General features: G+C 42.4%; 1 pseudogene across 1 annotated transcript; it reads right to left on the minus strand.

Moving 5' to 3' along the window:
• Window positions 1–11,111: 11,111 nt before the first annotated feature.
• Window positions 11,112–12,116, minus strand: LOC307188067 (protein FAM136A-like; annotated as a pseudogene). The gene has a single exon. The product of its transcript is annotated as a protein FAM136A-like (transcript).
• Between the last annotated feature and the right edge of the window lie 14,020 nt (window positions 12,117–26,136).

Here is a 26,136-nt window from a genome sequence, read left to right on the forward strand (position 1 = left end):
CGGAACTGTGGAGGCCTCTCTGGCCGCTGCTGGGTAGCTGTGCAGTGTCAACAGCTGCATGCCTGAGGTAGCTGCTTCCTTTCTGTGTAGGCTCAGCTAGCAGGGCTGTTGTTTCCTTTAAACAATGGGTTTGATGGGCTTCCTAAATTTTGGGGGGGAAAAGTGAAAATTACAAAAATAAATTCCTACCAGGAAGCGCTCAAGTCTGAAACAAGGTCATCCAAGTGCCAAGTACTTGAGGATAAAAACCAGTGATCACGCTCAGCATTTCCTAATTACTCCTGAAATTGTCCATGGTTTTTAAGTTTACCAAAAGTTTACTTCCCAGGTGCTAACAACTCAGTATTTTAAACCACCCTTCAAACTCCGGTCATTATCTATAGAATTTTAGGAAGACAAATATGAGAATGAGAATTTTTCTTTCAAAAAAATTTAAACCACCTTACATCCAACCTTTCTTCCCAAAGTCTCTCCCCACTGAAGGCTTAATTCTCCACTGCATCTCTCAGAATTTTCTATAGGCTATCACCATACTTTTTGGTTGATATTTTTTTAAGCTTCTTGCCTTTCTTAAAATTGTCTTTTAAATCCTCTGTTAATAAATCTTGGGCTTCCCTGGTGGCACAGTGGTTGAGAGTCCGCCTGCCAATGCAGGGCACACGGGTTCGTGCCCCGGTCCGGGAAGATCCCACATACCGCGGAGCAGCTGGGCCCGTGAGCCATGGCCACTGAGCCTGCGCGTCCGGAGCCTGTGCTCCGCAACGGGAGAGGCCACAGCAGTGAGAGGCCTGCGTAAAAAAAAAAAAATCTTCCTCTAGTCTTTTTTCCCCCATGTAGAATAAAGTACATTTATATTTATGTAATTAATATACTCTCTTCAAAATGTACTAGTCATTTTGTGAGGTCTCTGTGGTTAATTCTCTAAAGTATTCCAAAGGCATTTATCCTTGGTGTACAGAGTAAAGGAAAATGACAGAAGAAGCTTCCTCATTAACCCTGCTACAATTCTGGGCAAATGATGTTCAAACTGAGATAGGCTTGGACCTGGGACCTGGGACCCTGTACTGGAGTGCCTCCACCTGGACAAATGTCTCCTGCAGCAATGAATACAAAGAAACTATAAGGGACTAAAAGTAACTGCCTGCATGCACAGTTGGGGCAAATTATGAACAAAGAGATACAAAAAGGCCAAAACCCAACTGACACTTCTGAGGAGCCAGGAACAAAAGCCGGGTACTGCGAATGATCCCTGCTCACAGCACCACCAAGGAGGTAGGCGGACTACCTAAGCCGCCCCTCTGGACCAACCCACCTATCTGTCTCCTCATCCCATTAAGGAACCAGGTGGACCCCCTTCAGGGCGCGAGCAAGGGCACCTGTTCCTTGTTTTCACTCCTTCATGCTACAGCACGAGTCCCAGTAAAGCCTGGCCTGAATTCCTTGTCTGGCCTCTTATCAATTTCTGTTGACTAGTAAGTCCAAGGACCCTTGTCGGTAACAAAACCAAGACTGGGTCTCAGCGATGCTTTTAAATACCATCACTTGTGTCACCAGTGTAGGTGTGCACCAGCCTTTAGATTTTGTACATTTACTTCTAAGAGGCACCTGCATATGCAGGCACCTACCTAGGCGGCCACACAGGAGGATGGCATTCCCAGCGTGGCTTCTTCCATCAGTAATGTTCAGATTCATGGTATCAGCCCCAAGAGGTCAGCTGTTTTCTAAATTCCTCACAATTTTGCCAAACATAGTTCACGATACTTAGTGAAACATTCCAAACTTTTTTATTTTGTTCAGTGCAAAAGATGTTTTTCCACAGTCTAGCTGAATTGGTGAAATCGCCTAAAGCTAGTATTATGTGAGAAGCTATATGATCAGGCCTCTCAAGATGGCTGTACTCTTGCTCTCAGTCCATCCCCTGCTCCATCAATGTCTGCTTCACCTACGCCCAACTCACCTGACTGACCTTCCTACACACTTGCACCAGGCCCCAGCTAGTGATTGTTCTAATCTTTAGATCAGAGTCTCTACACCTGGAGAGCTTATCAAGGGCATGGTGAGGGGCGGGCTCCTCTGCTAGTTTCCCTGGTAACCGATGAGCCAAGCTGACGTCAATTCCGCCTATAACAGGCAAGCTCCCCCCACCCTCTGGGAGCAAAGATGGCTGCTACTTGCGCACACGGTGGCGGGTCCCTCGGGGACGTCGCTTGAGACAGGTAAGCAGCCCCCCTACCCCACCCCAACCCCCGTCCGCTAAACCACTGGTGTCTCTGTCGCTGACTCCAGCTCTCCCTTCTGCCTTGAGTCTGGACAAGTACAGGGCTTGCAGGCCTGTGAGGTGCAGCTCAACAGAAGCCCTGAGGTTATTGATTTAGATGCTTTATCTTTCATTTGTTAGCATCTGGGACAAATCCTGACAACAAATCCATGCAGGTATATTATGCGCGCTTCAAATTTGACAAATTCTGGAAAAGCCTATCTGTCCCCAAAGTGCCGTCTCACATTGTACTGGCTTCTCAGTAGATTTGGGGAACCATAAAGAAGAAAATTTCCTTTTTTCTAGTCAGTGGGGGAAATTTGCAAAACTGCTATCTCATGGATGACATTAGTGCTTTTAGATACATCCTAGACTCCACTTCTATAAAGTACAATTATACTCAAAACCTAGGCCTGTACCTGTATTAGTTTCTTACTGGTGCTTTAACAAGTTGCCACAGACTTAATGGCTTAATACAAAGATATTTATTCTTTACTGTATTCGAGGCCAGAAGTCCAAAATGAGTCTTTACAAGGCTAAAATCAAGATGTTGACTGGGCCGGTTGCTTTTGGAAGAATCTGTTCCTTGTCTCTTCCAGCTTCTGGTGGCTGTCTGCATTCTTTGGCTTGTGGCCACATCTCTCTAATCTCTGCTTCTGTAGTCAAATTTGCCTCCTTTCTTTTATTAAAATGCTGTGATTTCATCTAAGGCCCACCCAGATAATCCAGGATAATCTCCTCAACTCAAGATCCTTAATGTAATTATCTGCAAAGTCCCTTTTGCCATTTAAAGTAACATTGACAGATTCTGAGGAATAGAACAAGGACATCTTCGGGGGTGTTATTCAGCCTACCCCAGTGGTATTCACAAAGCAGGAGGAGGTGAGTTGCACAGTGCAAAGGTGGGGGAAGTTTAAATGCTGTCGTTAAATAACATGGGATTGAATATTTAGCCAGTTGCTAGAGCTGAGACATCTAAGATGATTCTCTTACAAATCTGTCATCTTTACTTAAAACAGCGCTTGGCATATTGTACATATGCAAGAAATATTTATTGAATGAATAAATGAATACAGCTCCACTTGGAGCTTGCAGACAGAAGAAAATGAAAGTATCTGAAGAAAATAACTTAGAATTTTTTCATTACATTAAAATCATGCAAGCAAGTCTGTTTTGAAACTATTTTTAATAAAGGTTTCCATGAAAATGATTAATTCAGTTAAATGGGAAAATACAACAGGTAACAACTGGAGGGGAAACCAGTTGTTTCCATTCCTCACAGACTCATCCAGTAAGGCATATAACTCTAAAGACAGAGAAAGCGGGAACATAGAAAACCACATAGATGGCCTGCCTCTAGCTTCTTCTTTAGGTTTTTCCATCACACTGTACTGCATCTGGTCACTATTATAATGATGAGTGACTAAAGGTATCATTTAAATTTAGACTCATGTTAGTGCAATGACCTGGATGACTTCAGCAATTTCAGGTGGCCCTAAAATGATCTGACTTTGGAACAACAAAATCCTATCTCAGCTAAACCCTGGTTTAAAGCAGTATGAAAACCAGAATCCTCTAATATACTTAACTTGAAAGGAGAAGAATATTTGTTTTCAATGGAAAAGTCCAGTTGTTTGTCAATCATAAAATCCTTCTCTCAGCCCTCCTCTCTAAACAAACTCACCTTCTATTCTCATTAGCACATGAACTTGTTGCCTAAATGAGACAATTGAGATTTAAAAAAAAAAAGGTACCTTCTCATCAATTTCATCCTTGGGGAGCAGGAAGAAATTGTCACAAAAAAACACAAAAAAGCCTGTATGAATCTGAAATAAAGCTCTTATTTAAGAGTGAGAATATAGAGATGTTACGGAAACTCCCTGGGAGCAAGTACATGCCTGTACACCCGGCTAACGACATTCTTACACAAATCGGAATTGACGGAATATGTTTTCTGTGCTGAGGCCAGAGCTGGGAATGGTTAGTGCTGAGTGAGTGGCATCTGTTGTCTACCACCAGGAGTAGAAATCTGAACACTTCTGCCAGTACAAGTGGGTTCTGTTTTGATGACCTGTTAGTGAAACAAAAATACTGATGTTTAAAGGTAGTGGGTTTTTATTTTTCTGTTACATGTTTTCCCTTGGCAAAAATCCAAACAACGCGAGAGTCTTCAAAAAGCATTTCTAAATGATAACAGAGAATGTAAATCTGTACTTTTTGTCGTCCACACTACCTTCGCCACCTGTATATTACTGCTCATAGCCATTGTATTAATGCATTTATCTGTGAGGGCTCTTTATTCCAAGTGGTTGTCTTTCCTTGATGAGTCGTCAAAGCATGAAATAGGAATTTTCTTGCCATGGTACATAACGAGACAGATTCTTCAGGTTCTGCTGTGACCACTTATCAATGTTTAGAGAAATTAGTAGGTACCATTCAATACCAGGAAGAAAATTTTACTATTAGGTGAAAAATCATTCATAGAATTCAAAGGTTGATAGAAAAGGATTTGTATAGCAGTAACCAGGACTAAAAGTTAAGTACTGAATTTCTGTTTCTCAGTAAAGTTAATGAAGAATATGTAAATTGTGGGCTTCCCTGATGGCGCAGTGGTTGAGAGTCTGCCTGCCGATGCAGGGGACACGGGTTCGTGCCCCGGTCCGGGAGGATCCCACATGCGGCGGAGTGGCTGGGCCCGTGAGCCATGGCCACTGAGCCTGCGCGTCCGGAGCCTGTGCTCCGCAACAGGAGAGGCCACAACAGTGAGAGGCCCACGTACCGCTAAAAAAAAAAAAAAAAAAAAAAAGTAACTTGCATAAAACGTTATCAACATTTACCATCCACCATTGGTAATTTCATCCACCATGACATCAGTGACCACACTGTGGAAATGGATGAAGACCATCCACATGAGCACAAAGGCTATTTATTCAGAGGTTGCTATATAGCAGGGGAGCCACCATCACTTGCCTTTGGCAGAAACCCAAAGGCAGATAGGAGGGTGGGAAAATTCTATATTGAAAAATTTTTTTCAGATGTGCTTGGATTGGAAACTGTTGACATGGGGAAGATGGAGGTATGCTAACTAGAAGCAGTATATCCTACACGTTTAGCTTGGGAAGTATATTTGGCTTTCTTTGGATGGTCCTGAGTTGGAAATCGAGGCAAAAATGAGGAAGCTGGCAGCCGTTGACTGAGTCCTGGCAGTTCTGGGCTGATTGCTGCAGAGGTTGTGGGTGAGAGTTCTGTTGTCACATACGGTATGGCCATTGTCTGTTTGTCCATTCAGTCTCTTAACATGAAAACCAGAATATGAAAAAAAAAAAAGCCAGAGATTCAAATCTGCTGAAAAGGCATCAGCATGCACTTGAAAAGTTAGTTGTTATTTAAGAACGTCATGCCTGAAGACAATGATTTAACACACGCAGCAACAAAAGGTGCATTTTCACATCACTATGTGAAGCATAACTTTCATTCAGGTCACATGTATCTACTTCTAAATTACTTTTGCTCATATTGAGTCCAACTTTCTTACATGTACACTAACATGTAGCAATAGCTGTTAGTGTGTTGGCTCCATTAGCAAAAGAATTTTGTATATAATTAAAATAATGTCAATTTTTAAAAATTGAAGTATAGTTGATTTACAGTGTTTCAGGTATACGGCAAAGTGAATCAGTTATACATCTATCTATGCATCTATCCTTTTTCAGATTCTTTTCCATTATAGGTTATTACATAGTTCCCTGTGCTATACAGTAGGTCCTTGTTGTTTATTTTATATATAGTAGTTTGTATATGTTAATATCAAACTCCTAATTTATTTCTCCCCCGCCCCCCCTTTCCTCTTTGGTAACCATAAGTTTGTTTTCTATGTCTGTGAGCCTATTTCTGTTTTGTAAATAAGTTCATTTGTATCATATTTTAGATTCCACATATAAGTGATATCATATGGTATTTGTCTTCCTACTTGATTTAGTATGATAATCTCTAGGTCCATCCATGTTGATGCAAATGGCATTATTTCATTCTTTTTTATGGATGAGTAATATTCCATTGTGTGTGTGTGTGCGTGTGTGTGCGTGTGTGTATATCACATCGTCTTTATCCATTCATTTGTCGATGGACACTTAGGTTGTTCCATGCCTTGGCTATTGTAAATAGTGCAAAATAATGACAACTTCATACCAGTGTCATAAGACGCTTCACATAGAAAATCAATTGAAATAATTCCAAAAGTAGTTCAGTTTTTCATCCAACTCGTGTAATTGAAGTAAAGCATTTAGGAGTTAATTATGTCAAAAGTGAAATATCGGGCTTCCCTGGTGGCGCAGTGGTTGAGAGTCCGCCTGCCGATGCAGGGGACACGGGTTCGTGACCCGGTCTGGGAAGATCTCATATGCCGCGGAGCGGCTGGGCCCGTGAGCCATGGCCGCTGAGCCTGCGCATCCGGAGCCTGTGCTCCGCAACGGGCGAGGCCACAACAGTGAGAGGCCCACGTACCGCAAAAAAAAAAAAAAAAAAATCACAGTTTTCCAATGGTTATATTCTACTTTTACTATATACCATCATTTGAATTTTAATATTTTTGAGTAGTACTTTGAAGTACTACTTTGTAAATCATTCTAGGTATCTTGCAATGGTATCAAACATTTTTATAACAAGTTCTCTAAATTTTGGTTTCACTTTGCTCAAAATCAATTGGAAATTGTTAATCTAAATATTCAATGAGTAGACTGCCAAAAACTTCAGCTTTTGAAGTTTTCAGTGAGTTGCAATTATTGAAAAGAAAACTTCCAAACAGGAAGACACTGAATTTTATCCCTTCAAGCACAAGGAAGGAACTGAACAAATAGAATGCTGAGAGCTCAAACAATGTAGATGTAACTTTTAAATTCTCTAACTGAGCTTTGGAGCATCTGGACTTGTAAGAAGAACCTTTACATTTTTTTATCTGAATGGAATGAACGAGAACAACCAATGGTTTTGCAGCATCAAAATCTGGCAAAATTTTCTAAAGAATTATAGAGACCATTTATTGGACACATTTTGTCTTATAAATCCTTTTTGTTGCTTAAGGCAATAGGATGGGTAACAAAGGGACAGTACCTGTGAAAATATTGTGCTGAAATTTTACACATTTCACAACAAAAACAGTGTTATATTTTTTTTTTATTGCGGTACGCGGGCCTCTCACTGCTGTGGCCTCTCCCGTTGTGGAGCACAGGCTCTGGCCGCGCAGGCCCAGCGGCCATGGCTCACGGGCCCAGCCGCTCCGTGGGCACGACCAGGGCACGAATCTGTGTCCCCTGCATCGGCAGGCGGACTCTCAACCACTGCACCACCAGGGAAGCCCCAGTGTTAGATTTTAGAATATCCTCCATTTAGAATTTGCCCCAAATTACCAAGTACCTCAGCAGTTGCAGAGAAAGTAGTTTCTCAATTGAAAATATTATGGTCTATGAGGAAGAAGCAATTGAAGATGTCAACAATCTAAATGTACTTATTGTAAACTGCAACTTCAAAGAATATTGTAGGCAATTTTAAGAAAAAAGAATGAAAAATATTAAGACCATACTAAAAAATACACATTTCAGAAAATGTCTCTCAGTGTGTCCAAATTTCCTTTTTATAAGGAAACCAGCCAGATTGGATTAGATTTAACTTACCTCTTAAAAGGAATTATCTTCAAATACAGTCACATTCTGATATTCTGGGGGTTAGGACTTTAACATATGAATTTAAGGGGGACACCATTCAGCCCCTAACAATATCCAAAGTAGTTGAAATTAGGGTCTCAAAGATATTTGTACACCCATGTTCATAGCAATATTATTCACAATAGCCAAAAGGTGGAAGCAACCTAAGTGCCCATCAGCAGATTAATAGATAAACAAAATGGAGTATGTATGTACCATGGAATATTATTCAGCCTTAAAAAGGAAATACATTCTGATACGTGGTACAGCATGGATGAACCTTGGGAACATTATGCTAAGTGAATTAAAACAGCCACAAAAAGACAAATGCTGTCTGATTCTACTTACATAAGTCATCTATACAATTTATAGAAACAGAAAGTACGAGGTTGGTTCCCAGAGGCTGTGGGGAGGGAGGAATGGGGAGTTAGTGTTTTGTTTGTTTTGTTTTGTTTTTAATATCTTTATTGGAGTATAATTGCTTTACAATGGTGTGTTAGTTTCTGCTTTATAACCAAGTGAATCAGCTATACATATACATATATCCCCATATCTCCTCCCTCTTGTGTCTCCCTCCCACCCTCCCTATCCCACCCCTCTAGGTGGCCACAAAGCACGGAGCTGATCTCCCTGTGCTGTGTGGCTGCTTCCCACTAGCTATCTATGGAGTTAGTGTTTAATGGGTACAGAATTTCAGTTTTGCAAGGTGAAAAGAGTTCTGGAGATTGGTTGCACAACAATGTGAACTGTATACCTAAAAATGGTTAAGATGGTAAATTTTATGTTGTGTATACTTTAAATTTAAAAATTAGATGTATATACATGTTGAACCATTGTTAATTTCCTTGTTCTGCTAATGTACTATATTTATGTAAGATGTAACCATTTAGGGACACTGAATGAAAGGTACAGGGGCCCTCTCTCTACTATCTTTGCAATTGCCTGTGAATCTATAATTACTTCAAAGCAAAAGGTTTCTTAAAATTATATTCTTGTGTTGAAAAAAAGGTAAGGAAGTTAGAGACTGCCAATTCAATCTCTTGGACTAGGATAACAGAACTTCATGGAGACAGAAATTAAAACGTTTAACCACAGCCTACCCATGGGGGTAACTTTGATCAGAAAGAAGCTTACATGCTGGGACCCAGCAGGACCAAGTAACCCATATAATGACTATTAGAAGTTATTAGCCATCAAGGAAAGCTGAATTAACAAGCTTTCTCTTTGGCATCGAGTCTTTGGTAATGATGGCCTCCTGTTGAGCAAAGTTCCAAACAATATTCCCCTGCCTGTCAAATGCCTAATTTGCCCAACCGTAAACCATAAAACATAGCTCAGATTCTCTCCATGCATATCACCCAGTATCACGCTGTGAGGGCATAACTGGTAGTATTGCCTCTGGCCAAGGCCAGATTGCATCAGCAGGCTTTTCCCTCCAAATTCAGACAGAAGATTTACACTTCCCTTGGGAAAAAGTTAGTCTCCTCACCCTCAAACTGGAATCTAAAAACATCTAAAATTTATGGCTGCAGTGTGTCTCAACTACCAACTCTCTTTTTTCCTTTTAAAAAAAAAAAATTTTTTTTAAATCCCCTACCCGTATCTTGCCCTTCCCCCCTTCCCTCTACCCACTGGTAACTACTAGTTTGTTCTCTATATCTGTGAGTCTGCTTTTTTTTTGTTATAGTCACTAGTTTTTTGTATTTTTTAGATTATACATGTAAGTGATATCATACAGTATTTGTCTTTCTCTGTCTGACTTATTTCACTTAGCATAATGCCCTCCAATGTTCTAATTGACATTTTGTTAAATTTTGTTTTCTTTTTTTGGAAGAAAAATTAAGTCTTATTTATTTTTAAAACCAAATCACTAGGAAAATATATCACAGTCTTGAAGCAGCAAACAGACAGGCTATATTATCGAGTAATAAGTTGGTAAAAACACAAGGTCCTTAATAAAACGATAAGGTGCCAGAACTGGGGCAGGAACAATGCATGTTGCAAAAGTGGTATTTGGTAACGTAGGGCTGTCCCATTTTTTGCTCTAAAGGAGTCACAGCTTGCCCCTGAGTTGCTGACTTTTTCTCCTTTGACCTTTGTGTTGCCAAGGGATTGTTTCAACAGAGCTCTGTTATTACAGGGGGCAAAGTAAGCAATACTGAGTTTAGGCTTTCATTCTACTTGTTTTATGAAAACCAGATTTTTCCAAAGCCAGTACTTCATAACTCTTAATTAAGCAGCTAACAATTCCTCTTTTGCTGTTCATTTCTAATACTGGCATATAGCACAATCACAATCCCCTTTCCTTCAAGGGTGAGTGTCACTGCAAGATTGTCTTGTCACTCAGCTGACTCTGCTGCAGACAGCCTCAGGGCTCATCATGGCTGCCAGTTAGAGGGAAGGTGTGCTTCCCCTACCGGTATGATCGCACTTCTTATATATTCGCAGGGTCTCCAGGCTGAAAGATGTCATGTGTGAGAATTTTAAGAAATGTGCATCCACATTTTGACGGCAGAAATGAATATCCGCAAGGACCCTTTCAAAATTTTTATCCAAACTACCTCTCCCAACTCTACATCTTAAAAGTAATTTCATGCCCTTGTATGTAAAACAAAACCAAGCAAAACAAATCCCCAGAAGCCCCCTTTCCCCTTCTAAATTAGTGACCTCATGGATTTTGTTTCCAGTTTGTGGAAAATGTTGTAGTGATCCTTCTGGTAAACAGGAGATTGGCAATAAATAGAAACACCTCTCCTCACATTCCACCAGCTCATAAGCAGGTCAGGTGAACCTGCCAGCCTGCTGGTATCTGTGTACTAAGAGAATCTGGTACCTTGGAGGGCTCTGGTTTGGTACAAGGGAGGCTCCCTGTTGCCAGGAAAAGCACTTGAAATTCAGGCTCATGAAATTCACATGAAATTCAGGCTCACAAAAACTCTCCTGTGCTATCTCTGACCCAAATTTTAGCACCAGGTTTTTCCACTTTCTAGGATTCAAACACAAAGGAACCAGTGTCCAGAGGCAAGTGACATAGGCCTTAAACTTGCTGCCATTCTTAATTTCCTCATTCATAAACTTTCCTTAGAAAACCCAAATCCCCATTCCTCTTTTTAAATACATTCCTGCCTTCAGCCCCGATGGCCAATAGCAGACATCTATTTCCCAATGGTTGAGAGAGACTCCTTCATCTTCTTGGTCATGACTGGGATGAGGTTCATGTGTTCATCCACACACTTGGTCACGCAACTCTCCAGCTGCCGCTTCACCTGAAGCTCTTTACGCCCCGCATCTACTGAATCTTTGGCTTTGTCGTTGCAATGCATAGTGCACCATTCCAGGCGGTCCTGGAACTTCTGCAACTCGCTGGTCACCAGGGCCTGGCGTTGAGCCAGAGGTGCATGGCAGCGCTCAATGCACTGGCGCACTTGCTGCATGGTGGCCTGGCTGTCCTCACAACAGCCAGTGATGCACCGGAACATGAGGCCCTGCATCTTCCAATGTTCTCTCTCTCCATCCTTTTCACCATAGAGTTCACTGCCTCCTGCACTCGGAGCTGCTGCAGCTCCGCCATGACAACCCCACCCTGCTACCTGCAGCGCTGGCGCCCACGTGGACTCCCCTTGTTAAGTGTTTTGAGTTTGTTTTTGTAGGGTTTTTTTTTTTTTGCTGTCTTTTTTTCTCTTTCTTTAAATAAACAAATTGTTTATTTAATAAATATATTAAATAAGTAAATAATACATAAGATTTCAGGCTTCAAAGAGTTGATAATGTTACGGACTGTTACAAGATGGGCAGTTTGAAAATAGTGATATTTAGACCGGTAGGTATACTGGTTTGTCCAGTGGAATATGTTTTTTCTGATCTGGTTAATCAGTATTATGTGATATTATTGCTACCCAGTGCATCGTAGTCCATTTCTATTAAGACCACCACCAACATGTGTGACACAAGTGAAGAAAGTTGCATGAATTAAATTCTATGACTTTTAATTCTGAGCCAAATTCTACGCCTTGAATCCTGAATCAAAGTCTAGAACTTTAAGAGACTTGGATTTATTAGAAGAGTGTGGTGAGAGAAGGGCTTCCTCCCTTTTTTATTTTAACCTTTCTTCTTTTGTTCTCTTCTCTTGTGATTTGATGACTATCTTAATGTTAAGTCTGGATTAATTTTGTGTGTGTGTGTGTGTGTGTATCTACGACAGGTTTTTGGTCTGTGCTTACCATGAGGTTTTTATATAGCAATCTGTATATACATGATTGTTTTAAGTTGCTGATCTCTTAATTTCAAATGCATTTTTAAACTCTGCATTTGTACTCTCCTCCCCTCTTGATTACTGTTTTTTTATATTGTATTTTACATTTGTTTTGTGTATCTCTTAACTGCTTATTTGTGGATATAGGTGATTTTAATACTTTTAACTTTCCTGCTAACTTTGTGTGTGAGCTCACCTCTACTGGTGAGTTCTTCATTTTGTTTCTAGTTGTGGCCTTTTCTTTTTCACCTAGAGAAATTCCTTTACCATTTGTTGTAAAACTGGTTTGGTGGTGCTAAACTCTTTTAGCTTTTGCGTGTCTGTAAAGCTTTTGATTTCTCCATCAAATCTGAATGAGAACCCTGCTGGGTAGAGTATTCTTCTTGTAGGCTTTTCCCTTTTATCACTTTAACTATATCGTGCCACTCCCTTCTGGCATGCAGATTTTCTGCTGAAAAATCAGCTGATACAGCCTGTGGGTGTTCCCTTGTATGTTATTTGTTGCTTTTCCCTCACTGCTTTTAATATTCTCTCTTTATCTTTAATTTTTGTAATTTTAATTACAGTGTGTCTTGGTGTGTTCCTCATTGGGTACAGAGGTACAGTCCCACACTGTATGGGACTCTGCACTTCCTGGACTTTGGGTGACTTTTTTCTTTCCCAGGTTAGGGAAGTTTTCAGCTATTATATTTTCAAATATGTTCTCAGAATATGTTTCTCTCTCTCTTCATCTTGTTTCAAATAAATATGTTTCTCTCTCTCTTCATCTTCTGGGGCCCCAATAATGCAAATATTAGTGCACTTGATGTTGTCCCAGAGGTCTCTTAAACAGTCCTCATTTCTTTTCATTCTTTTTTCTGTTCAGCGGCAGTGGTTTCCACTACTCTGTCTTCCAGCTCCCTGATCCATTCCTCTGTATCATTTAGTCTACTGTTGATTCCTTCTAGTGTATTTTTCATTTCAGTTATTGTATTCTTCGTCTCTGTTTGGTTGTGCTTTATATTTTCTAACTCTTTGTTAAAAACTTCTAACTTCTTGCTCTGTGCATCCATTCTTCTCCCGAGTTCTCTCATCACCTTTACTCTGGACTCTTTCTCTGGTAGATTGCCCATCTCCACTTGGCTTAGTTCTTTTTCTGGGGTTTTATGTTGTTCCTTCATCTTGAACATGTTCCTCTGTTGCCTCATTTTTTCTAAATTGCTATTTGTATTTTTATGTATGTGGTAAGTTAGTTTCTTTACCTTGGAGAAGGGGCCCTCTGTAGGAGAGGTCCTATGCATCCCAGCAGTGCTCTCCCCTCTCATCACCCAGGCTCTAGGGATTACCCCTAAGAGGGCTTCATGGGTCCTTCTGTTGTAGTGGGCTGACTATGTGTGTGGTCTGGTAGGTTTGGTTGGCCCCTAACCCTGTTAATTGTCAGGCCCTGCCTTGTGCAGATGCTGCTGGTTAGGGGGGCCTTGTCATGAGGCAGCTGGTTGTGGAATCCTGGGGGGCCCTGGGGCTAGTGCTGGCTCACTGGTGGGCAGAGTCAGGGTCCAGAACACTCCAGAGCTGTTGCCCCCGCCATTGGCAGGTGAAGCCAGGTCCTGGGGTTAGTGCTGGACACTGGCATGCAGAGCCGGGTCCTAGAGCTGGCTTCAGCACCCAGGGATCCCATAGCTGCTGTCAGATTTCTGGTGGGGAGGTGTTGGTTCCTCCCACCAACACCTTGTTGGTCGGGTATGAGGTCCAGGGTGTCCTGAAGCTTGTATTGGCCTGCTAGTGGGCAGGGCCAGGGCCCAGGTGGTCCCAAGTAGGATCTGGCCTACTGTGGGCAGGCTGAGTCCACAGTCTGTGGGATTGTAGTCTTCTTGGGTCTAGTGTCTGCCGCCTGGTGGTTGAAGCTGGTCTAGAGGTTAGTGTAGGCTTCCTGGAGGGCAGGGCTGGCGCCTGTCCACTGGTGGGTGGAGCTGGGTCTTGGCCCTCTTGTGGGCAGGGCCGTGTCTAGGGGCATGTCTAGAGGTACCTACAGCCTGTTGGGTGAGGCAAGGTCTTGGCGCTAATGAGCTAGAGGGAGGATCTGAAGATGGCGGCCGCCAGCATCAGTGTTACACAGTAGAATGTGTAACACAGCCAAATATGGCTGCTGCCAGTGTCTGTGTCCCCCAGGGTGAGCCACAGCCACCCCCATCCCCTCACTCCCACCCCCCACCACTACCCCACCACTACCCCTCCAATCCCCCAGCCCCACCCCAGCCCACCTCTCTGGGAGACTTTCCAAGACCAGCAGGTAGGTCTGGCCCAGGCTCCTAGCAAATTATTGCTTTGCCCTGGATCTGTGAGATCTTGTGTGTACCCTTTAAGAGGTTAGTCTCTCTTTCCCCCAGTCCTATGGGGCTCCAAAAATTAAGCCCCACTGGCCTTCAAAGCCAAATGCTCTGGGGGCTCATCTTCCTGGTGCAGGATCCCTGGGCTGGGGAGCCGGGCATGGGGCTCAGAACTCTCACTCCTATGGGAGAACCTCTGTAGTATAATTATTCTCCAGTTTGTGGGTTGCCCAGGGGTATGGGACTTGATTATATCATGAGTCCACCTCTGCTACCCAACTTGTTTTGGTTCCTTCTTTTTTGTCTTTAGTTGTAGAAGATCTTTCCTCTTTTAAGGACACCTGTGTTTACATTGGGCCCATCTGGATAATCCGGGATATTGTCCTATTTTATTTTATTATTATTTTAAAAATTTATTTATTTTTGGCTGTGTTGAGTCTTTGTTGCTGCACACGGGCTTTCTCTAGTTGTGGTGAGCAGGGGCTACTTTTCATTGCAGCGTGTGGGCTTCTTATTGCGGTGGCTTCTCTTGTTGCAGAGCATGGGCCCTAGGCACGCGGACTTCAGTAGTTGTGGCACGTGGGCTCAGTAGCTGTGGCTCGCAGGCTCAGTAGTTGTGGCACATGGGCTTAGTTGCTCCACGGCATGTGGGATCTTCCCGGACCAGGGCTTGAACCTGTGTCCCCTGCATTGGGAGGCGGATTCTTAACCAATGCATCACCAGGGAAGCCCTATTGTCCTATTTTAAAGTCAGCTGATTAGCAACCTTAATTCCCTTTTGCCATGTAACCTAACCTAATATTCACAGGGTCAGGCCTGTGCACATCTTTGAGGGGCCATTATTCTACCTACCACAGACAAGTTTAAAGATTGTTGAATAAATTCATGCTAGACAGAAAAGTGGGCCTTAGGAATTCACTTTTTCATTCTACCAGTATTTATTGAGTGCTTACAAATTATCAGGAACTGTTCCAGGTGCTGCCATTAAATTAGAAAGCAAGGTGGACTGGTCTTTGTCTTCACTGAGTTCACAGTATAGTGTCCATACAGTTATAATATATTTTTTAAAAACTCCTGTTAAAATGAAACAATACAGCAACATAATTAACTTTTACTGAAAATCTTTAGCCCCACTGGATTCATAAGAGAAATTGTCTATAACTGTCTTTTCTTATACTTACACTGTCTTTTCTAAGTATAGAAAAGACAGTTTTCTAACTGTCTTATACTAAACTGTCTTTTCTTTTCCTTATCTGGTTCAATTTCAAGGTTATATAATAGTAGTTGCTACAAAATCGTTTTCATTCCATCTATTTTTTGGAACAATTCATACAAAAGAGGAATCATTTGTTCTTTGAAACTTTGATTCAACTCATCTCTAAGATTGTTCAGACCTGAGCTTTTTAATTTTTTTCGAGGTTTCCATATCCAGTTCAATTACTTTAATGGTCAGTAGTCTATTCAGATGTCTGGGGTTACATGGGTTACACATTGTTAACATGTGTCAATTTCATCTAGGTGCTGAAAGTTCTTGCTGCACAGTTGCTCATATGGGTTTACCTTTTCTTAAAATTTTCTGTGTCTGTAATTATTTTCCACTTTTTATTACACATTTTGTTTCTTTGCCTCTTCTCACTCTAGGATGGTTTGTTTGTTTTTCTCTTAACAAATTCTGCCAGAGGTCTGTGTAGTAGGATTGTCTGTGGTTTCACTAATAATCCCCAATATTTTTGCTCTTTTTCTTGATTTTTTTTTGTTTGCCCTTATGCCCCTCCTTGTTCTCTTTGCTCTATTTGTTAGCCTTCTGTAATCTCTGATTTCTGAGATTATTTTTCTTGTATTTTTATTCAAATATACTTAGAGTTATATTTCTCTTTAGGTACTGCTTGTTGTGTTGCAAAAATTTTCACATGTGGTTTCATGTCATTCAGCACTAAATATTTGGGGATTTTTGCTTATAATTTTGTCTTTAACCCAAATATTACATTGTTTATCTTATTTATTTTTTACCAACCATACATTTAAAAAAATTATTTTCCCCTTTTCCTGTCTTCCATTGGACAAGTGCAACTCTATTTTGCTGGAATGAAGTTGTGTTTCGATTTCTAATCTTCTGGTGGTGTTCCCTAATTATTAAGACTCATTCTTTCCCCAGCAGTTTCTAAACTGTGTACGTTTCCTCCCCATGCCCTCTCCTCCCTCATCCCGCACCCCTTGCACATCTACTATCTTAGTTCCCCGAGGGGCTCACTGCTCCCAGCTCTTCGTTTCCAAGCAGTTGCCACGCCCACTCCAATCCCTTGGGCCAGTCCTCTCGTTCTCGGCCCCAAAGCCCTCCCAGCTCCCCGCCTCCCAACCCGGCGACTCCGCCCCTCAAGGAGCAGTACTCTGGGGCTGCCTTCCCAAGAGTTGCTGTCGGCTAGGAGGGCGGAGTCTCCGGGCCCTGCTCCCGGTTCGTGCCGCTGCTCCCTGTGGCTCGCCCTGGGACCTACTGTCCCGCAGACTCCCGCACCTGCATGTCCTACCCGACCCCTCCCTTCCTAAAGGATTTCTCGAGGGTCCCGATACATGGAAGCCTGGTCTGCCCCGCGCAGCCTCTCCCATCCCCAGCATGGCCGTCCTGGTCTCTGACATCTTTTGTTGAAAAGGGGAGAGAACGAACGTCAGGCTCACACAAGGCAGGATTGAGCAGTGGTGGCTGAAGAAAGAGCGACAGCTTGAATTTCAGTTTTCTTGTGAGGAATTTTCCAGAAAAGGTATCTTCACTGTGAAATAGGTATAGTAAATATCGATCTTGTCCTGGTAGTAGCACTTGGCTATGGTTTTTCCTTCAGGTTTTACAATACTGTACAGAGGGGGCCAGTACCAGTCCTTCAAAGGGAAGGTGCTTTGTTGGTAAAGATACCGATTGCCTCCTCTTGGACTAACGGTCACACTGATGAATATGGGTTTTAAAAAAAAAAGAAGTTTGTTTCTCACATGAATGAAAAGGAAATTTCCTTTCGTCTATCTCAGGCTCCCTTCAAGAGTAAAGTCAAGGTTACTTAACATGCAAAATTAAATACTGACCTCATTTCAAATGAAATAAAATTCATTGCTCGATCAGCATCCCCTTGGAGCAGTTTATATTAATGGAATTATCTTTTATTACCCGAGTAAATTGATTTAGGATGATACAGTTTACCTAAAAAGCAGTAATATTTACAGGTCCTGAAATTAAATGCTAAGGGAAAACATGATTTCTTTAAACCGGGTAGGGGGACAAGCCTAAGGGAGTTTTACTCTAACGTCTACCACATTCAGTAGACCTTCAGCTTGATCTCGGCTTGGTCATTCTTGCATGAGCTCTGCTTTGCCTGTGATTCCACTCTGAGCTCACTGACCGCGAGAGCACGAAGCAGAAGGTAGCTCATATCTTCTGCCTAAGACTGGGTGTGGTTTGTGAGTGGATGGAATAGTAGTTTGGAGGATTTGAGGAGAGGGGTGGCCCACGTGCTGTGTGTCTTCCCCTAGTGACTAATGTGCTGAAGTTTCTATGGTTCAAGGCAGTTGCTAAGTTTTAAATGATCAGCAACAAGGTAAAGCTCGCTTATGTGAACACATCCTGTGTGTACAGCACCAATTCTGGAAGCTTGACATGTGAAAAGATATGATACACTTTATACCCAGAAGGAGTAAGACAAGATCTTAGGAATAAGGTAGGAAAAAAATAAAAACAAAAGGTGCATGTATTGTGTCAAAACTGTGCTATAAGCTAATAAGAATTATAAAAACTTACAGATTGAGGTAAAATTAATGTTTTCCAAAGTGTGTGTTCCTCTCAGCTAGTCCCACAAGGTATTTAAAGAATTCTGACATCAAAATAAATTTGGAGGGCTTCCCTGGTGGCGCAGTGGTTGAGAGTCTGCCTGCCGATGCAGGGGACACGGGTTCGTGCCCCGGTCCGGGAGGATCCTGCATGCCGTGGAGCGGCTGGGCCCGTGAGCCACGGCCACTGAGCCTGCGCGTCCGGAGCCTGTGCTCCGCAACGGGAGAGGCCACAACAGTGAGAGGCCCGCGTACCACAAAAAAAAAAATTTGGAAAATGCTACTCACTGTATCCCAGCTGTGATATTTTAAAGGGACCTGATAAGACCTATCATAAATAAACTTCTTTAACCCAGAGTTTACCAACTGTATTTATATATGGAATCTTTAAAAATTATTATTAGTAGTATAAAAGCTATTAAAAATAAGCTGTGGAACACACTTTCTGAAACACTGTTCTAGAATTACATTCTATATGGCAATGAGAAGCTCATGAGTGACCCTGAGGGAACCTGTCAGAATGGTAGGATTAAATCGTTATTAAGATGAAAGAATAAGGTGAGAAAGTGATAACAGTGATTATAACCTGTTAACTGGAGTTCCCAATGAAAGAAATAGATGAGATAAAATTCAAGGGGGTGTGAGGGTTGTTATGTGTCAATTTGGCTGGGCCATGGTACCCAGCTATTTGGTCAAACATCACTCTGGATGTTTCTGTGGAGGTATGTTTTGGATGAGATTAACATACAAGTCAGTGGACTTTGAATAAAGCAGATTATCCTCCGTGAGCAGTGTGTCTATTAGAACATTTATATATGTGATTTGCATTATGGCTTTTTTTTGGACAGTGCTGATCGAAACTGTTAAATAACAACCAAAGTTCTCAGTATCAGTTAAGAAAAAAGGCCCATCATCAGACAATACAGTGCAGATGGTAAGAAGAGGAAGTGCTGTAGAGATTCAGAGAATGCCATAAATTACCTTGGGTCCTTTCCTTGGGCCAGACTTTTTTTTTTGGAAATTATTACTTATTTTTCAGCTGTGTCAGGTCTTAGCTGCGGCACGCCAGATCTTCGTTGAGGCATGCGGGATCTTTAGCTGCGGCGTGCGGGCTCTTCGTTTTGGCGTGCAGGTTTTCTCTTCTCTAGTTGTGGCGTGTGGGCTCCAGGGCGTGTAGGCTCTGTAGTTTGCCACGCTGCGTGCAGGCTCTATTGTTGAGGCACACGGGCTCAGTAGTCGTGGCTATGGCGTGTGGGCTTCGTTGCCCCGAAGCATGTGGGATCTTAGTTCCCTGACCAGGGATCGAACCCGCGTCCCCTGCATTGGAAGGCAGATTCTTTACCACTAGACCACCAGGGAAGTCCCTGGGGCAGACTTTCTAATGTTTACTCTGCTGATCCGATAAGCCTGTACCTCAAGGCAGTTGAAATGTTATAGAAGGAATTTATGTTTGAGTGAGTCATCCCAATATCATAGCTTTGTAAGGAGAATGCCTTACACTGTGTGTATCTTCAAGGTTTTCAAAATACTTGCACATTCATTATCTCATTTAATCTTCCTAATGATCTGGGAGGAAGGTAGAGCGGGTTATCCCTATTTCACTGGTGAGGAAATTGAGGCTTAAAGAGTCTGTGTGATGCAAAGAACATTGGAATTAAGGATGCTGTTGAACAGTGACTCCGAGTGATCAAATACTATGAGGTCCTGGAAAGAACACTGGATTTGGACTCAGAAGGCTCAGTTCTTCCCAGATTGATGATTTTAGGTATTCTTACCTGTCTACCTAAGTTTCATTTATTCAGCTGTAAAATGGGATAAACCTATCCCAGAGGGTTGAGGTGAGCATTAATTGAGATAATCCATGTAAAACACTTGATACAGTAACTAAATCCCAGGAATCTCTTGGTAATTTAACTCTTAGTAGTAGTATGAAATTATATTTTAATATCATTCAAATTAAGGGTAAATATCTAGGTGTAGCAAGGTTCTAATACCATCCTTTAGTACTCCAGTCTAGGAGGTTATCCTTCTAAATGCTCTGCAAAACACTGCTCTGTATATCCCTTTAGTTGATAATAGGGGTTCCATTTAGAATTATAGGCATGTAACTTGCAGGCATGACAACAGGATTCAGAGAGTTATAAATGAATATGCCTCATTTTCTAAATGAGGAAATGGAACTTATTAAGATAAATTATCTAATACTTGGATATGAGGCAAAAAAAAAAATAGTGGGTGGCATGTCCTTTCAGTGACATGGGAGTGAAGGCTATGCTAGGATTAGCCAGGGTAATGTACTTCACCTTGCTGCTTTTCCTTGGTTTCAGTTTCCAGACTTAGTGATGATGCATGTTAACTTGTAGACTTTTTTTTTTTCCTGGTAGAAGTGCAGATTTCTGCCTAGTGGAACAGACAACCCCCAAAGTTATAGTTTAAACAGTTTTGTATCTCACCCAGCAATCTCATTCTCCTATAAAGAAATGCCCTAGCTCCACAAATGCTTTTTGAACTGGCCAGGGCATCTTACTAGTTCCCTCATTATTGAATGAATTGAATAAAATCTTTGACATGCACCATCTAGAATGTGTCTCTGGATTCACCCCCTCTCAGGTTCACAGTCTGTGCTGTCGTCCAATGTCTGAAAACACCTGCCTTGTGTCTTTTGTCCAGTTTCATAGTTGTTTACAGAGGGAGGGCTGGCCCGGAATCTATTATTCCTTCATGCTGGAAGTCAATTACTCTTATATTAGAGATGAGGAAACAGAGGAATGGAAAGGTTTAGCAACTTGTCCGGAATCACGCAGCAGTTTAAATGTTGGAGCTGGAATTCAAGCCTAGGCAGACTGACTTCAGAGCTGCTCACTTAATTACTGTGCCATGTAGCTTCTCAGAAAAATGGCTTTATATATACATGTACAATGTTTTGTCTGGTGTCAGGAAACAGTAAGTCCTTAGTAAAGTCTAGCTATATTATTCTTTAAAACTCTGAAGCTCAGTATAAATGTGTTCTTAGCCCAGTGCTTAGAAGCAGAAGATGGTGGATAGGACAAAAGTACCACCACATGAGTTGGTTCTCTTGATCAGTACTAATCTTTATTACCATCCTACCATTAGCAAATGAAAAGAGGGCATTTGCTTAAGTCCTTTTTATTTGCATGAACCAAATATTAAATCCTTAGCCTGCTTTTTTTTGCCATTAAAATCTTTATTCATTAGAAATATAGAGCAAAACAGAAAAATCCAAGCAATAAGGCATAGATGGTACTCCTATCAATTTCTGAATTTCAAATCAATAAATACTGTGCAGTAACGTACCCATCTGGCCATGAAGCAGATTGCAATGGAATGAAGGTACAAGCTCATGAATAGGAATGCAAATATTTATAATAGCACCCAGCACTGAATCTACCATCTATTTATTTATTTGTTTATTTATTTGTGTGTATGTATGTATATATGGCTGTGCTGGGTCTTCAGTTGCTGCACATGGGCCTCTCTCCAGTTGCGGTGAGTGGGGGCCACTCCTCGCTGCGGCGCGCGCGGGCCTCTCACCTTGGTGGCCCCTCCCGTCGCAGAGCACAGGCTCCAGGCGCGCGGGCCCCAGCAGTCGGGGCTTGAGGGCTCTAGAGCGCAGGCTCAATAGTTGTGGCAAACGGGCTTCAGTAGTTGTGGCTCGTGGGCTCCAGAGCACAGGCTCAGTAGTTGTGGCGCACGGGCTTAGTCGCTCCGCGGCATGTGGGATCTTCCCGGACCACGGCTCAAACCCGTGTCCCCTGAACTTGCAGGCGGATTCCCAACCACTGCACCTCCAGGGAAGACCCTACCATCTAATTTCCAATCTACTACCTAAATTTTTCATTTCATACAAAAATTTATAAGGGAGACATTTTTATTTTTTTTAAATTTTTTTTAAGGGAGACATTTTTAAACCCATGCCTTTCTTTGACTTTAGCCCATATACTTAAATATTTAGTTTGCCTCTGTCTTGTGCCTCTTTTTTCTTGAGATACATATAAAATTTCCCCAAACCTCAGTTATATCTAGTAGCACAAAATGCAACAGACACACTGCAGTTATCCACTCACTCTGATTAGCATAGGAAGGAGAACTAGCTTGTTCTGGTCTCCTTCCCATAACACCCACTCTTACCTCATACCAGACAAGCAGACACATATGCCATCCATGAACTTTGACCTCTCTGAATAGCAGCTGCCAGATCTTCATTGCACGTTGTTCTCTGTAGATGGTTAGAATTGATACGTTTGAACCTAAATAAATTTACAAAGGCAAATGCAGAAATCAGGAAATGGTAAATTAAATAGAATAAGCGCAAGACTTGGTTTATTGTTATCTTCCCACAAGCCCAAACTTCCCTTTTCTGGTATCAGCTTTATCTGTGGCAGAAAGCCATCATTATCTCCTATCTGTCAATAATTCTGAATATGTTGTCAAGCTAGTAAAATGTTCAGAGTGGACCACATCGTCAGTAGTTCCACAAATTGACAGTTTTTCAGGTAAAGCTGTACTTGAATGCATCAAAATAAGTTGATTTTTTTCCCCTACTCTATTAAGAGCTGCTGCTTAGTTCTAATACTCAGAAGCGTTCAAGGTTGGAATCTATACTTTTTAGAACTCATATTCCAATGTGGCTTCTTAAAAATCTTCCCAGATTTTTAACTGTCCTTTGGCCCTTGAAGTGCAGTGTTATTCTAGATGTAGCCTTACTCATGACAGGCTTTGTCCTCAAATTAGGATCACTTCTATTTCATTTCCTGAATGTCCTTTGGATGTCAAGAAGAGTCTTTTCAAAATCCCAATGTGCCCTGCCACCGGAGCAATACACACACCAACCACACAGACCTACAAAAGCATTTTTTTTTAATAAAAGGCAAAAGACATATGATCTAAAGAGAAATAAAAGTATCTTGTTGTAATGTTTTTGATAAGTAACATGATTTATCTGATTTTTCTTTTCACCCTAAACTATAACTCCATATCTCAGGTTGGGCTCTGCAGGGAGCAGACTCTGAGGAAGAGACAGTGGCAGGACGTTTATTTAGGGAGTGCTTTGGGGATCACCATCTTTGAAAGGAATACAAAGAAATTGGGATTGGACAGGAGGAGAAGTTGGATTGCGATACAGTCTCAACAAAGTTATCAGCTGGACCCCTAGGAAACGCTGAAGCTGATGGGCCCTTTGGAATTGCCCCAAATTGGAGCAAGACGGTGAGGTCTTTGTTGACCAGTCAGTGGAGGCAGGCTGCCCAAAAAAGAGGATATGACCTTGGATGCAGTGACTCTTTTCAACTGAGGCAATTCTGAAGAGGGATGATAGCTAGAACTGCCTTCACGTACATGCAACTCATGTAGTCACACAAGACCCATACTCAAAAAAACCCACACTTAGTTTAACACCCTGCTGTCTCTGTCCTAAAATTCTTTATAATTTTTGGCCAAGGAGTCCTAGATTTTCATTTGGCAGTGGGCCCTACAAATTATATAATTGGTCCTGCTGACCGCTGAGGACTGCCCACCGGCAGCACTCCCTGCAGCTGGGATGATTAAGTGCTTCCTTAAGCCCTTAAGTGGGATCTGGGTGATAGACCACAATGATAGTCCAGCCCTTGCATTGCTTGAATCCACTTAGAATAAGTTCTGGGAGCATTCTCCAGGATTCCAGCCTCTTTCCCTAGAGGAAACATAGAAGAAGTTAGTGAAATAAACTACAGTCCCCGACACTGAAACTAGTCTCGGGGCTACAGCTGATAATCACCTTTCTCCTGGGACTGCTGTAAGTTGACATGCCACCAAGTGGCTGATTGGTTTCCTGAGGGATTGGGGACTCCGTGTCGGTCTCTGTTACTGGCAGGCTGAGCATTCAGCAGTGAATGTAACTAGATCAGCCTAGGTATGTGGGCACCCATCCCTCTGGGTCAGCTGGAGCCTCCAATCCTGCTACAGTGGCTATTCCATCCCAGACACTGGATGATGTCGTTTTGTCAACTTGGTTGTTCAGGGCCTCTTCCATCATGGATCCTTTCTGGTGTGGATCAACAGGCAGTACGAAGCTCTTCACACTTTGTGCCTGTCCATGTAGCTTTATCTCAGATCTCCTTGTCCCTAGTCTTCCAGTCTATTTCTTTTCAGGCCCCTGCCAGCTGGCCACACCAATTGCCACTGCTCAAGTATATTCTAATCTTGGGCCACTTTGCATGCAAATGGATGGCAAGGTGTACTGCCTGAAACTCTGCCCTTTGGGAGGATCTCCCCTCATCACTCTCTTTCAAGGCCACCCCTTTGTGGGCTGTAGTATAGCCATCGTGTATTTTCATTTTGTGCCATGTACTGGCCTTACCTATCCACGATTCAAATTCAGGCATTTTTCTCTTCCATCAACTGGCCACACAGGGTCACTGGCAACAGGTGTGAACTGAGGGAGAGGCACCGGTGCAACAGTGGTGCCTGGACTTGGGAGTCCAGGCTGCCTGCTTATGTAGCATCCTGTGCCCTCTGGCCATATTTGTGTTTGCTCCTAGATGTATCTTCCATGTTACAATGGTTTGCGACATGACTCAACCCAACCTTATGACTTTATGGGACTGAAAGAACCCAGCTCATTATTGGTGGTTTTGGCTACATGGCTACCAAGCATCCCATCATAAGGTGCTACATCTCTACCAGGGCACACTGGCACATCAGGAGCTGTTGAGAGGTGTTTACTTCTCCGCTATAGATGGCATGGTCTTGATCCAGAATCCTTGGCATCCACATTGTGATTTTCCCATTGGAACTTGTCATAAACTCCACACAGCATATTTCCCCACTACTGATGCATCTAATGCAACAGGCATAGTTGCCTGTTCAGCCTATTTGAGTCACTCACCTAACATGGTTAACAGTATAACCAATTAGATTGGTTAAGAGCCTTGACAAAATGCTGTTAAAGAACACCTGATGGTGCAGGTAACTCCCTAGCACAGCTGGACAGTCTGACAGAGGTGGCATTTGAACAGTATTTTTTCTTTTTTGTTTTTTGCGGTACGCGGGCCTCTCACCGTTGTGGCCACTCCCGTTGCGGAGCACGGGCTCCGGACGCGCAGGCTCAGTGGCCACGGCTCACGGGCCCAGCTGCTCTGCGGCATGTGGGATCTTCCCGGACCGGGGCACAAACCCATGTCCCCTGAATCGGCAGGCGGACTCTCAACCACTGCGCCACCAGGGAAGCCCTGAACAGTATTTTTAAGAACACATGCTTCCTCCATAGCCCGAAGTAGAGAAAGCATAGGCAGAAGGAAGAGCATGGCTTCTGGGTACCTTATACTCAGATCTCATCATTTTTTCAGTACATTTGAACTGCTTAGAACCCAAGTACATTGCCCTTTCCCCCTGTTGGACCTCATCTTCTTCTTCCAACACCTTATGAAACCTCCCCCCAACTTATCCTCTTCACGGTGGGCATTTTACTGTGCAAAAGGGTCTGATGTCGTCTCTAAAGTGAGTTCATTGTGCCCTGTCTATATTCCAGAGCATTCATAAACACCCAAGGTTAATCCGATCTTAGTGCTCCACTTTGTGCCTAAACTTGTTTCCAGTCTTTGTGTGTTCCTTAACCTCACCCCCAAAATAACTGAAATCTTGATTTAATTGATGTACACATGGCTTATAACGTGAAACTAAGTTAAATGCTCTTTACAGCTTTAAACAAGTTACACACACTGGTTTCCCTTTATTATGTAGGTTTATTCTTCTCAAAGGATTGCACTCAGGTTATCCTCTTTTTTCCAGACAGAAAAACATTTGTTACATACTTCCTGC

This window comes from Stenella coeruleoalba (assembly GCF_951394435.1).
Source record: "Stenella coeruleoalba genome assembly, chromosome: 6".
Taxonomy (NCBI): Eukaryota; Metazoa; Chordata; class Mammalia; order Artiodactyla; family Delphinidae; genus Stenella; species Stenella coeruleoalba.